The sequence below is a fragment of the Lolium rigidum genome, chromosome 4 (assembly GCF_022539505.1).
Source record: "Lolium rigidum isolate FL_2022 chromosome 4, APGP_CSIRO_Lrig_0.1, whole genome shotgun sequence".
Lineage (NCBI taxonomy): Eukaryota > Viridiplantae > Streptophyta > Magnoliopsida > Poales > Poaceae > Lolium > Lolium rigidum.
Window position 1 is genome coordinate 278977848 of NC_061511.1, and position 9844 is coordinate 278987691.

Genomic DNA, 9844 nt, shown 5'->3' on the forward strand with positions numbered 1-9844 from the left:
ATGTTCATGCATAAATGTTTGATGTTGCCATGATGTTTGTTTGAAGTATTTGGCAATGTTTCTAAACCCTAACCATGCCTATTTGGATCCAAGAGAAACAAAGAAAAAGATAAGAAAATAAAAATAGAATTATATATGAGCCTATGGCCACATTTGCAAATCTTAACCTATGCCATGTTTACTTTGTGTAAATGGTTTGAAAATATTACTAAACTCAAAATAATAACATTTGTGACAAAGAAAAGCAAAACAGATGAAAAGAAAAAGGAAAAATCAATGCACATATGATAATGGTCACTTTTGACTATTTTAGTATGATGCCTACTTTGAGCATCTGTAGTTTTTCTTTTCTAAATCAAACCTCCTCGTCTTTTTGCCCAGATCTCAAGTACACATAAAAATGAGTAGATTGGTGTTGGCCAAACTTGCTGAATCAATTTCAATTGCTTATAATAAGCATCCAAAGTGGAAATGGTGAAACAGATTTAGATCAACTCAATTTTGATTTTCATCAAATCAACTCCATTTTGCAAACCAATACCACCAAGAGATGCCAAACATTATTTGAATCACACCCATAAAATATTTTGGCAAAATTCAAATTTAAATCTCTTGCGGCCATTTTGTCAAACACCTTATATGCATAATTCAGAAATGTGCATACACCTCAATATCCAACAGGTTTTAGCCTAAACCATTTGTGCTGGTGTCATCATCAGTGCCTCCTTGCATCCTCTGAACAATGTCAAGCCTTGGCACCACTGTTCATGGGAGAAACATGACCAAGACATGCCTATGTCACTCACCATGCCACTCCTCATGCCACACCTCACCCCTGCCCTCTCTCTCACTTCCACCATGTCCTGCAGGTACCCCTTAATCCTCTGATCACGCTGGTACTCGTCCTTGGCCAAGGAGAGCTCGGCATTGACCAGACAAGGACATGCCCGCGTCACCCAGGCATGTCACGACCGGCATGGTCACGACGCCAGAGCGCACCAGGACGCCGTGACGCGCCCGTTGACCTAGCCCTCGCCTCGCCATCAGCGCCCGCCAGGAGAGTCGCCATGACGCCAGGAACCTGCCAGACACCCTCCCTCTCTCTCCCGTGCAGGGCAAGCTATTACCAATCAGGGCAACTTTGATCATTGTACCAATCAGGGCAAGCTATTACCAATGCAAGCTCTACTAATACAAGCTATACTATTGCAAGATACTCTTGCAATATTATTGTGTTTAAGGATTTGTCCAAGCCCAAGTTTTTAGCTTGCCATATTTTACTTTGTTTATCAAGGCTTATTTTTATAGTTAACTTTGGTCTAAACGTAGAGTACTACAAGAGCATCAAACTTAGCCTAGAGAGCTAAAATTTAGTTAGCACCCCTCATGACTAGTTGCTAGTGCTAAAACTAAAATTGACTACTCTAGATGGGAACTTGTGAATCAAATGACTTCGAAAACCTTAGAATGATGAGCCATTCTACTGGAAGTTTTGAAGGTGAATATGACTTGTGAATGACAAGGTGAATTTGACAAAAACTGATGGTTGAGTTCGGATGCGATACCATTCCAACTTTATAGTACCCTCATAATACCTGATAATGGGTAGGGCTTAATTGGAAATTTATGTATTTTAGTATGGGTTCCCTCTGAACAAGCGTCATAGGGGTTATGCTGAGGCTGCCTCTGTGAAAAGTGAAATGACGTGAAATAGAGGTGAATGTCCTACCCAAGCCCTGTGCAGTTCCCAGGATGGCAGACTGCCATCGCTGGGAGGCCAAGCTCATAGGGGAGGTGTGACAAGGGATTAACTTGTCAATGCCTATGGATTGTAGGCTAGGGTTTAGTTAGAAGTAGAGGGCAAGTAGATCTCGAAGGTTTCAGCCGAAAAGTACTCGACGAATATGAAAACTAGGGTTTTCAGACAATGATTCGATGATCTCTTCGTCCCTCGACTCCCCCTTTATATAAGAGGTGGAGCCGAGGGTTTCGTTTTGTACAAGTTACAGAGTCCGGGACGGTTTCTAACTCATCCCGCCAGATTACAAATAACACTTCCTATTACAACTCTATCTTTTCCTTTAACACATCTTGGGCTTCCGAATCTTCTTATCCTTCGGGTAGTGGGCCTTCAATAAACCCCGGGTACTATATTCGGCGGGCCCATTTGGGATGCCTATGTCAGGTAGCCCCCGAGATTTTGCTTGAATCATAGAGTCGGGGAAAATCTCTACCGTTTATTTTTACTCGAAAGCTCTAACTTTCATACTTTTTCCCATAAAATCCTATATTGTACAGGGATATTGGTAGTTGGGGCTAGTTCATCCGACGGATCGTGTACTAGTTAACTCGCTCTAGTGGCAATCCGCAACAACCTACTTCAAAATCACGTCCCTGGACATGATCTCGGGATACCGGTGTAAACTTCGACGAGCGCCGCTTAAGGTCTTACCATTCCGTCGAGTCCCGGTCAAATTTATCGAGTACCTAACGCGTCCGTTAGGATTTTTCTTCGTATCCGTTGATACGGATAAAAGTAGCGAGCGCGAGTCTTTGGCGATGCCACGCCCAGTGAGAATAGTTCGGGGTCTTACCTTCGCAAATTTGCGGCATTCAGAAATTGATCGCAACTTTGGCGTTCCGAGAACATATTGTCGAGTGCTTTTCCGACTGTTGGAATGGCACATTTTATCGAGTCAAATATGACTTATATTGCTCTCCCGATGGGAGTATATGTAGAGTTAATTATAACTCGAAATATACTCTCTTGTCTGTTCTATTTTTCCTTTGTTAATTTCATCGGGCACGCGAACAGCGTTCCCGATGGGAGTAGCCCCCGAGGCTACAGCCAAGAACTTGTGCTTGGTTGTAGGCTCAACATTTTAGTCCACCTTGTCGCTATACCGCCATTATCTCCCGATATTCTTTCCTCTTCTTCTTCTTCTCTCTTTCTTTTTTCTTTCTTTTCTTTTTTTTTTTTTTTATATCTCTCGGGTGCGCGAACAGCGCTCCCGATGGGAGTAGCCCCCGAGGCTACAGCCAAGAGCTTGTGCTTGACTGTAGGCTCAACATTTTCTATATTTGCCATAATCGAAACTTTACTTTTTTTCGAAGTAGCCCCCGAGCATTTGGGCAAAAACTTGTTTCTGACCAAAGGCTCCCGAAGTATGCAAATAAGTCATCCTGTCGCCATTCTCCTTTTATTTTTCTTGTCGACACATTTTCCCTTGGCAAATTTTCTTCAACTCCATCAATGGCCGAGATTTTTCTGTTTTGTGGGTCCATCGTTTCCACCACGTTGACACGTCGTGCAAGTGGGGGACACACGTCCTCCGCTTTTTCTGGCGCACGTACTGTAACGCCTATCCCAATAAAAATACTTTTTTGCCCTTGTGTCTAGAAGATCTATTCTCACCACACGATTTCCTCATCCAACGGCACACTCGCTTCACCCAATTCTTATATAAACCTGTCTTCAACCTCCGTTCATCCCTCGCTTGCGCCGCTCACCTGTTCCTCTTCGCAAAACTTTCCCTGCGCCCAACTCTCTCGATTTCCCGCACTCGCATACATTGCTCTGCCCATTGCCGTTGATGCCACCGCGCGCGCGCCCGACTCGCCACGAAGCACTCCGGAATCCGCGATGGCTGCCGAAGATCTTGAGTGGGAGAGATCTAAAATCTCCAATCAAGACGTCAACCCGATGAAAAGGCTTGGCCTTATGAAGAAGGAAGACGCCATCCGCTTTCCCGAGAAGAAAGCTATCCCAACCCTCCAATGGAGTATCGGGTTAGTTTTGTTGATCATCTCATCCGTGGCCTCTCTCCCCCAATCCATGATTTCCTCCGCGGTCTTCTCTTTGTTTACGGGATTCAGCTGCACCAGCTGACTCCCAATTCGATCCTCCATATTTCTATTTTTATCACTCTTTGTGAATGCTTCCTTGGAGTCGCTCCCAATTGGGCTCTTTGGAAGCGCATTTTCTGCCTTCGCCGCAATGGCGCGCACAACGCCACCTACAACATAGGTGGCGTAGTTATCCGTGTCCGAACCGATGTCGATTATTTCGACGTCAAATTTCCCGACTCTGTCCAAGGATGGCGCAAGAGGTGGCTCTATATACACGAAGAAAGCGCCAATTCCGTGGAACACAACATAGTTCCCTTCGACGGAAACGCGAAGATTCAACGCCGCCACTCCGGGACGCCGAAGCTTCCGAAGAAGAGAAGAAAGCGACGAAGCTCTTATGTCTCGTATTCACCAGCTCCAAAATACTCGAGGCAAAGAGTTATCCGGTGTCCAAATCACAGCCTATTTTCTTAGAATTAGAGTGCAGCCTCTTCGAGCTCGCAAAAATCCCCTTTGGACGTACTCGGTGCCAATGACGCCAATAGGCTCTCCGGTGATCTTTCCGTGCGGGACTTGGAGAAGCTTATTCGAAGAATTACCTCTCCGAGTAAGAAGGATCCTATTCCTTCCTCCCTGTCGCGTGGCACCCTACAACTCCACCAATCCTCTCCCCGAGGTATTTTGTCTTCTCGAATTTTTACCTTGTTCTGAATTTTCCCTGCATCTCATTGTATTAATATCTCGCTATTTTTCCCTTTGTCGCTATTTTTTTATAGAATCACCCTACTATGGCTTCCCTTCCTCCTAAATCTGCGGCTTCTCATGAGAAAGAAGTTGAGTCTGAGGCCAGTGAATCGACTGAATCCCTTCCTCCTGCTGTTTCTCCAAGGAACAAAAGGAAAAGGACCGATGCCGAAGATTCTGGCATTTCTAAGGCTGAAGAAGTTGTTCCTTCTCATCCGAAGGCAGCTTACGATCCTTATGTTGAATCCCTCATCAGCTCGTAAGTCGACTTTTATCTCTCCTCCCCTTTTTTATGTACTCGAAAGATTTATCTTGTCTTGCTTTTTATACTGTCGATTTTTGTTCACTAGTGATGAGGAAGAAGAAGTACCGATTCATCGACGTAGCTCCTCGGACCAGCACGTCACGTACCGTGCTTGTTTCGGTACACGCTAGTTGAAGGAGATGAAACATCGCCTCCCCAACAAAACGTCGTCACCACTACTCCACCATCGAGCCCCCTTGTCCCTTCGCCAAAAAGGGCAAGGGTTGAAATGATCGTTGAGCCTCCTCCTCAATTGAGCAGCTCTTCGTCGCAGCCTCTTGGATGATGTAAGTTTGTCGAGATCTATCTTTCCTCTATTTTGCTTTTATGGACCCTTACTTTTTGTAATGCCGAAGTTTTTCCCCTTCTTTTCTTCTTCTTTGACAGCCTATGATCAAGGATCTTATCCGCATCGGGTCCCAATTTATTGGGTACCGCGAGTATGCCAGCAGAGCCGAAGGTAACGACTTTTATACTTGCTGTTTTTCCCTGGTTTCCTGCTGCCTGTCGTTATTTTTGATCTTTCTTTTCCACATCTCAACAGAAAAACTTGCAGAGGCGAACCAACGTGCCGAGACACTTGCTCGAAAACTCGAGCAAAGTGAGACGGCTCGTAAGAAGGCTGAGCTTGCCGCTAGCGAAGCTAGAGCTGAAGCTGATGATGCCAAAGCAAAGGCCGCTAGTGTCGAAGAATTGCAGCAAAGGCTCAAAGATGCTGAATCCGCCTTACACGAGCAAAAAACTGCACAAGCTGCACGTGAGCAAGGGGTCATCAAGCGTTTGAAGTCGCAATGTCGACGTACGCTGAGTAATATCCTTAATTTCTTCTATTTTGTTGCATTTCCTGTATCTTGGTTTTCGACTAACATTTTGTCTCGCGTGGCAGCCCAAACAGATCAGGATTTTGATCTGGAAAATCCCGTCAACGACCCTCTCCTTGACGCACTCTCTCTTTTGGAATTGCATGGGCGCGAAATTCGTGAAGGCGTGGCCAATGCCGGTGCGGGTTTGTCGGCGTTGTTCCCCTACTTCTTTCCGAAGAAAGAGGAACCTTCGACTTTCCTTGACCTTGCCAAGCTTTTCAATCCATCGGAAGATCTTGGGCTGAAGATGCGCCATGAAAATATGAAGGTGGCCGTTGAAAATACTCGTTGCTCGGTTGCCGACAGCCAGCGGACTCTCGACTCGGATGAAGGTTGGCGACACCGATCGGATAGAACAGTCGAGGTGGAAGTCATCGATGAAGGCGGCCAAGCCCAATACGAAGAAAATCTTGGCGTATCTCGGGATCAAGCCAACTTCGACTCCTAGCTCCTCGAGGCCGGAGGTCTAGTGGCATGCCTCCTTGTTTCCTTTTCGTTTCTTTTGCTCTTGTCGCCATTTTAGCCTTGGCGACAATTACTCACTTAGTCTTCCTGGAGAACTTTCTTTTGTAATACCCATGTAAATATTCTAGTAAGTAATGAAATTTCCCTTCGTGCTTTTCATTGATCCCGGGCCTTTCTTTTCCGGTTAATATTTGATAACTACTCGACTCCTCCTTGCTCGCCGCTGCTTCACCCGCAACTTCCTTCTCGAAGAAAATATTAGTCGACCCTAGTCTCCTCAAGAGTTCATCAAGCGGACATTTGTCGGAAGATTTACAAGAACTTCGACAACAACTTCGAGCCTATGAAGAAACAAACTTTGGCCATGATGGAACAATCTCGAAAAGCCTCTCGAAGGAGAAAAACTTGCTCTTCATCAAGCCGAAGAAGTCTGTGGCTGCTAGGGATGCCGTCTGTACTGGAAGCAAAGGGAGCCACAACCCGAGAGAATAGTATGCTTGAGCTGATGCTAGAGGCTAGCACAGATATGCTAGGTGCGTTTTTGCCTTCTTTTGATGCCTCTTCTTTATCTTGCTGTGCCTTTCTTCCAATTTCTTGCCTCCGTTGCTTTTAACGAGCTCGGCTCTTGATTCTCGCTGCCGAAGATCGTAGGGTGAATGAGAGGACAAATCTTCTTGTTAACCTCTCCCTTAATCATGGGTGTTTGTTCGGGCCACTCCGGAACGAACCCAACAAATTGTTAGGTTCCAAGATCGTGCTTGCCAGGTGCGCGATTTTCTCAGCTTTTGCACGTCGACATTGACCCTTGTCTATAGGAATCTGTTTCCGAGAAACGAGGTTCCAAAAACTCTTCCCGAATTATTGGAGGTATTCAGAGATGCTCCTCGCATCCATAACTTTGTGCGGGCTCAACTCACTGCTGGAGCTAGATTTGCCATGATTATGATAAACATTTGTTATCCAAAGTTGGACCTGACGAAGATTGTTGCTGGTTGCCTGGCCAAGAAAACGCGTCGGAAAAATGATATTGACTCAATCGATGCCATGGTAGCTCCTGTGGCTGAGTCAATGATAGATGAACTTCTTCGGATGGACTCCGAGTTCTTTACCAAGGGTTCTTATGCTTGAACATAAAATAACCAGGGGTTTGTCTGTAGATACTATTTTGGGATTTAATTGACTTGTATCATGTTAGAAACCTTGTATCTCATATGTCCGAAGGAACTCATTGTATGTTGCTGAGGTCCTCTATGTTGTTGAAGCCCCGAGCCTAACTTGGCGAAGATTGCACTATTTTTCCTTCCTTGAAATCTATTTTTTCTGCTGGAATAAGACATCTTTGTTTGTCCTTTGGGTAGATTGCCCATTTTTGAGTGTCTTTGATGTCGAAGTTCTATGTTTGTATGGCGAGGTTTTTAAACCAAGGCACATGTTTTTTGATGTGTACGCTGTATTTATGATTGCTGTCTCCCGATTTTTTTTTTTATATTTGACGAGGTATTAATGTACCAAGGCGAAATATTGCATTGAATCTATATTGTATGTATTTTGAGACTTGGGCGTTTGAGCCCCCGAGCGTGTCGAAAAATAAGAAGTATATCTCCACTATCTTTATTATATTGTAGCACCACGAGCCCGCCTCATTAAAAACCTTTCCCGGCCCCACTCGGTGCCCCGAAAAGGAAAAGAGTGCGTCTCGAAAACTCGTGGGCGTTTCAAGACATTGAAGTTTTACAAGGACTATATTTCGACTCTAGGCGTAGAACCGCCTAAGTTGCGCCACGTTCCGGGGTTTGGCTCCTCCACCCTCGTCTTCTTGTCTTTTATCCCGTATGCTCCTCCTCCGATTACTTCCGTGACGATGTAGGGACCAAGCCATGGTGACTCGAGTTTTTCATGACTTTTTTGCGTGAGCCGAAGAACTAAGTCCCCCACTTGAAAAGATCTTGGCCGCAAACGTCGATCGTGATAATTTTTCAAGTCCCGTTGATATTTGGTGACCCTTGATAATACTTCGTCTCGAGCTTCGTCAAGTGCATCTACATCGTCTTCCAATGCTGTTTTTGACGCTTCTTCATCATATGCTGTGACTCTAGGGGAGTCGTGCTCTATTTCTATTGGAAGTATCGCTTCCGCGCCATGGACTAGAAAAAACGGGGTTTCTTGTGTCGCCGTGTTTGGTGTTGTTCGGATGCTCCACAGCACACTTGGTAGTTCATCAGGCCAGGTATGTCGAGCTTTTTCCAAAGGCCCCAACAGACGTTTCTTGATGCCATTGCAGATGATGCCATTGGCTTTCTCGACTTGCCCATTGGTTTGAGGATGTGCAACTGACGCAAAGTTCAGCTTGATACCCACCTCTTTGCAATAGTCTTTGAATTCATTGGATGTGAAATTGCCGCCGTTGTCCGTGACGATGCTATGGGGCACTCCAAATCGAAGACGAGGCCTTGTATGAATTTTACTCGCAGATGCTCCGTCCGGTGAATTTATCGGCTTCGCTTCTATCCACTTTGTAAATTTGTCGACTGCTACTAGCATGTATTCCTTTCCTCCTGGCCACGATTTGTGTAACTTGCCCACCATATCGAGTCCCCATTGTGCAAAGGGCCACGACAAAGGTATTGGTGCTAACTCGGCTGCTGGAGAGTGAGGTTTTGCGGCAAACCTTTGACACGCGTCGCAAGTTCGTACTATGTCCTTAGCGTCCTCAATTGCTGTTAACCAGTAGAATCCTGCCCGAAAAACCTTGGCTGCGATAGCTCGACTACTTGCGTGGTGGCCACATATTCCTTCGTGTACATCCTTTAGAATTATTCTTCCTTCTTCAGGTGTGACGCACCTTTGCAAGACGCCTCGAAATACTTCTCTTATATAATTCCCCCTTAACCACCGTGAAAGCTTTGGAGCGTCGAATTACTCGCCTTGCCTCGACTGGATCGTCGGGTATTTCTTTCCTGAGTATATATGATATGTATGGCTGCATCCATGGTATCTGTATTACCATGACCAGGTCTTGCTCTTCTTCTTCTTCTTCTTCTTCTTGCTTTTCCTTGGTAGCCCCCGAGGGTTTCTTCTCCTTCTTTTTTGACTTTGTCGACTCAGTGGATCTCTCTGTTATCTCTTCCCAAAATACACCTGGTGGGACTGCAAGGCATTGCGACCCGATGTTTGCCATAACGTCGGCTTCGTCGTTGCTCAATCTACTAATATGATTTACTTCGCATCCATCGAACAACTTCTCGAGCTCATTGTACACCTCCTTGTATGCCATCATGCTATCGTTGATCGCGTCACATTGGTTCATAACTTGCTGAGCTACCAACCGTGAATCGCCAAAGATTTTTAATCGAGTTGCTCCGCTGAGCTTTCGCCATCTTCATCCCATGTATGAGAGCCTCATATTCTCGCTTCATTGTTGGATGCGTTTGGGAACGTCATCCGAAGGATGTACTTCAACTTGTCGCCTTCGAGTGATATGAGTACTACTCCTGCGCCAGCCCCTTCTAGTCTCTTGGACCCATCAAAGTTCATAGTCCGGGTTCTCGATAAATCCGGGGGTCCTGTATTTTGCAACTCCATCCACTCGCGATGAAGTCCGGTAGTATTTGCGACTTTA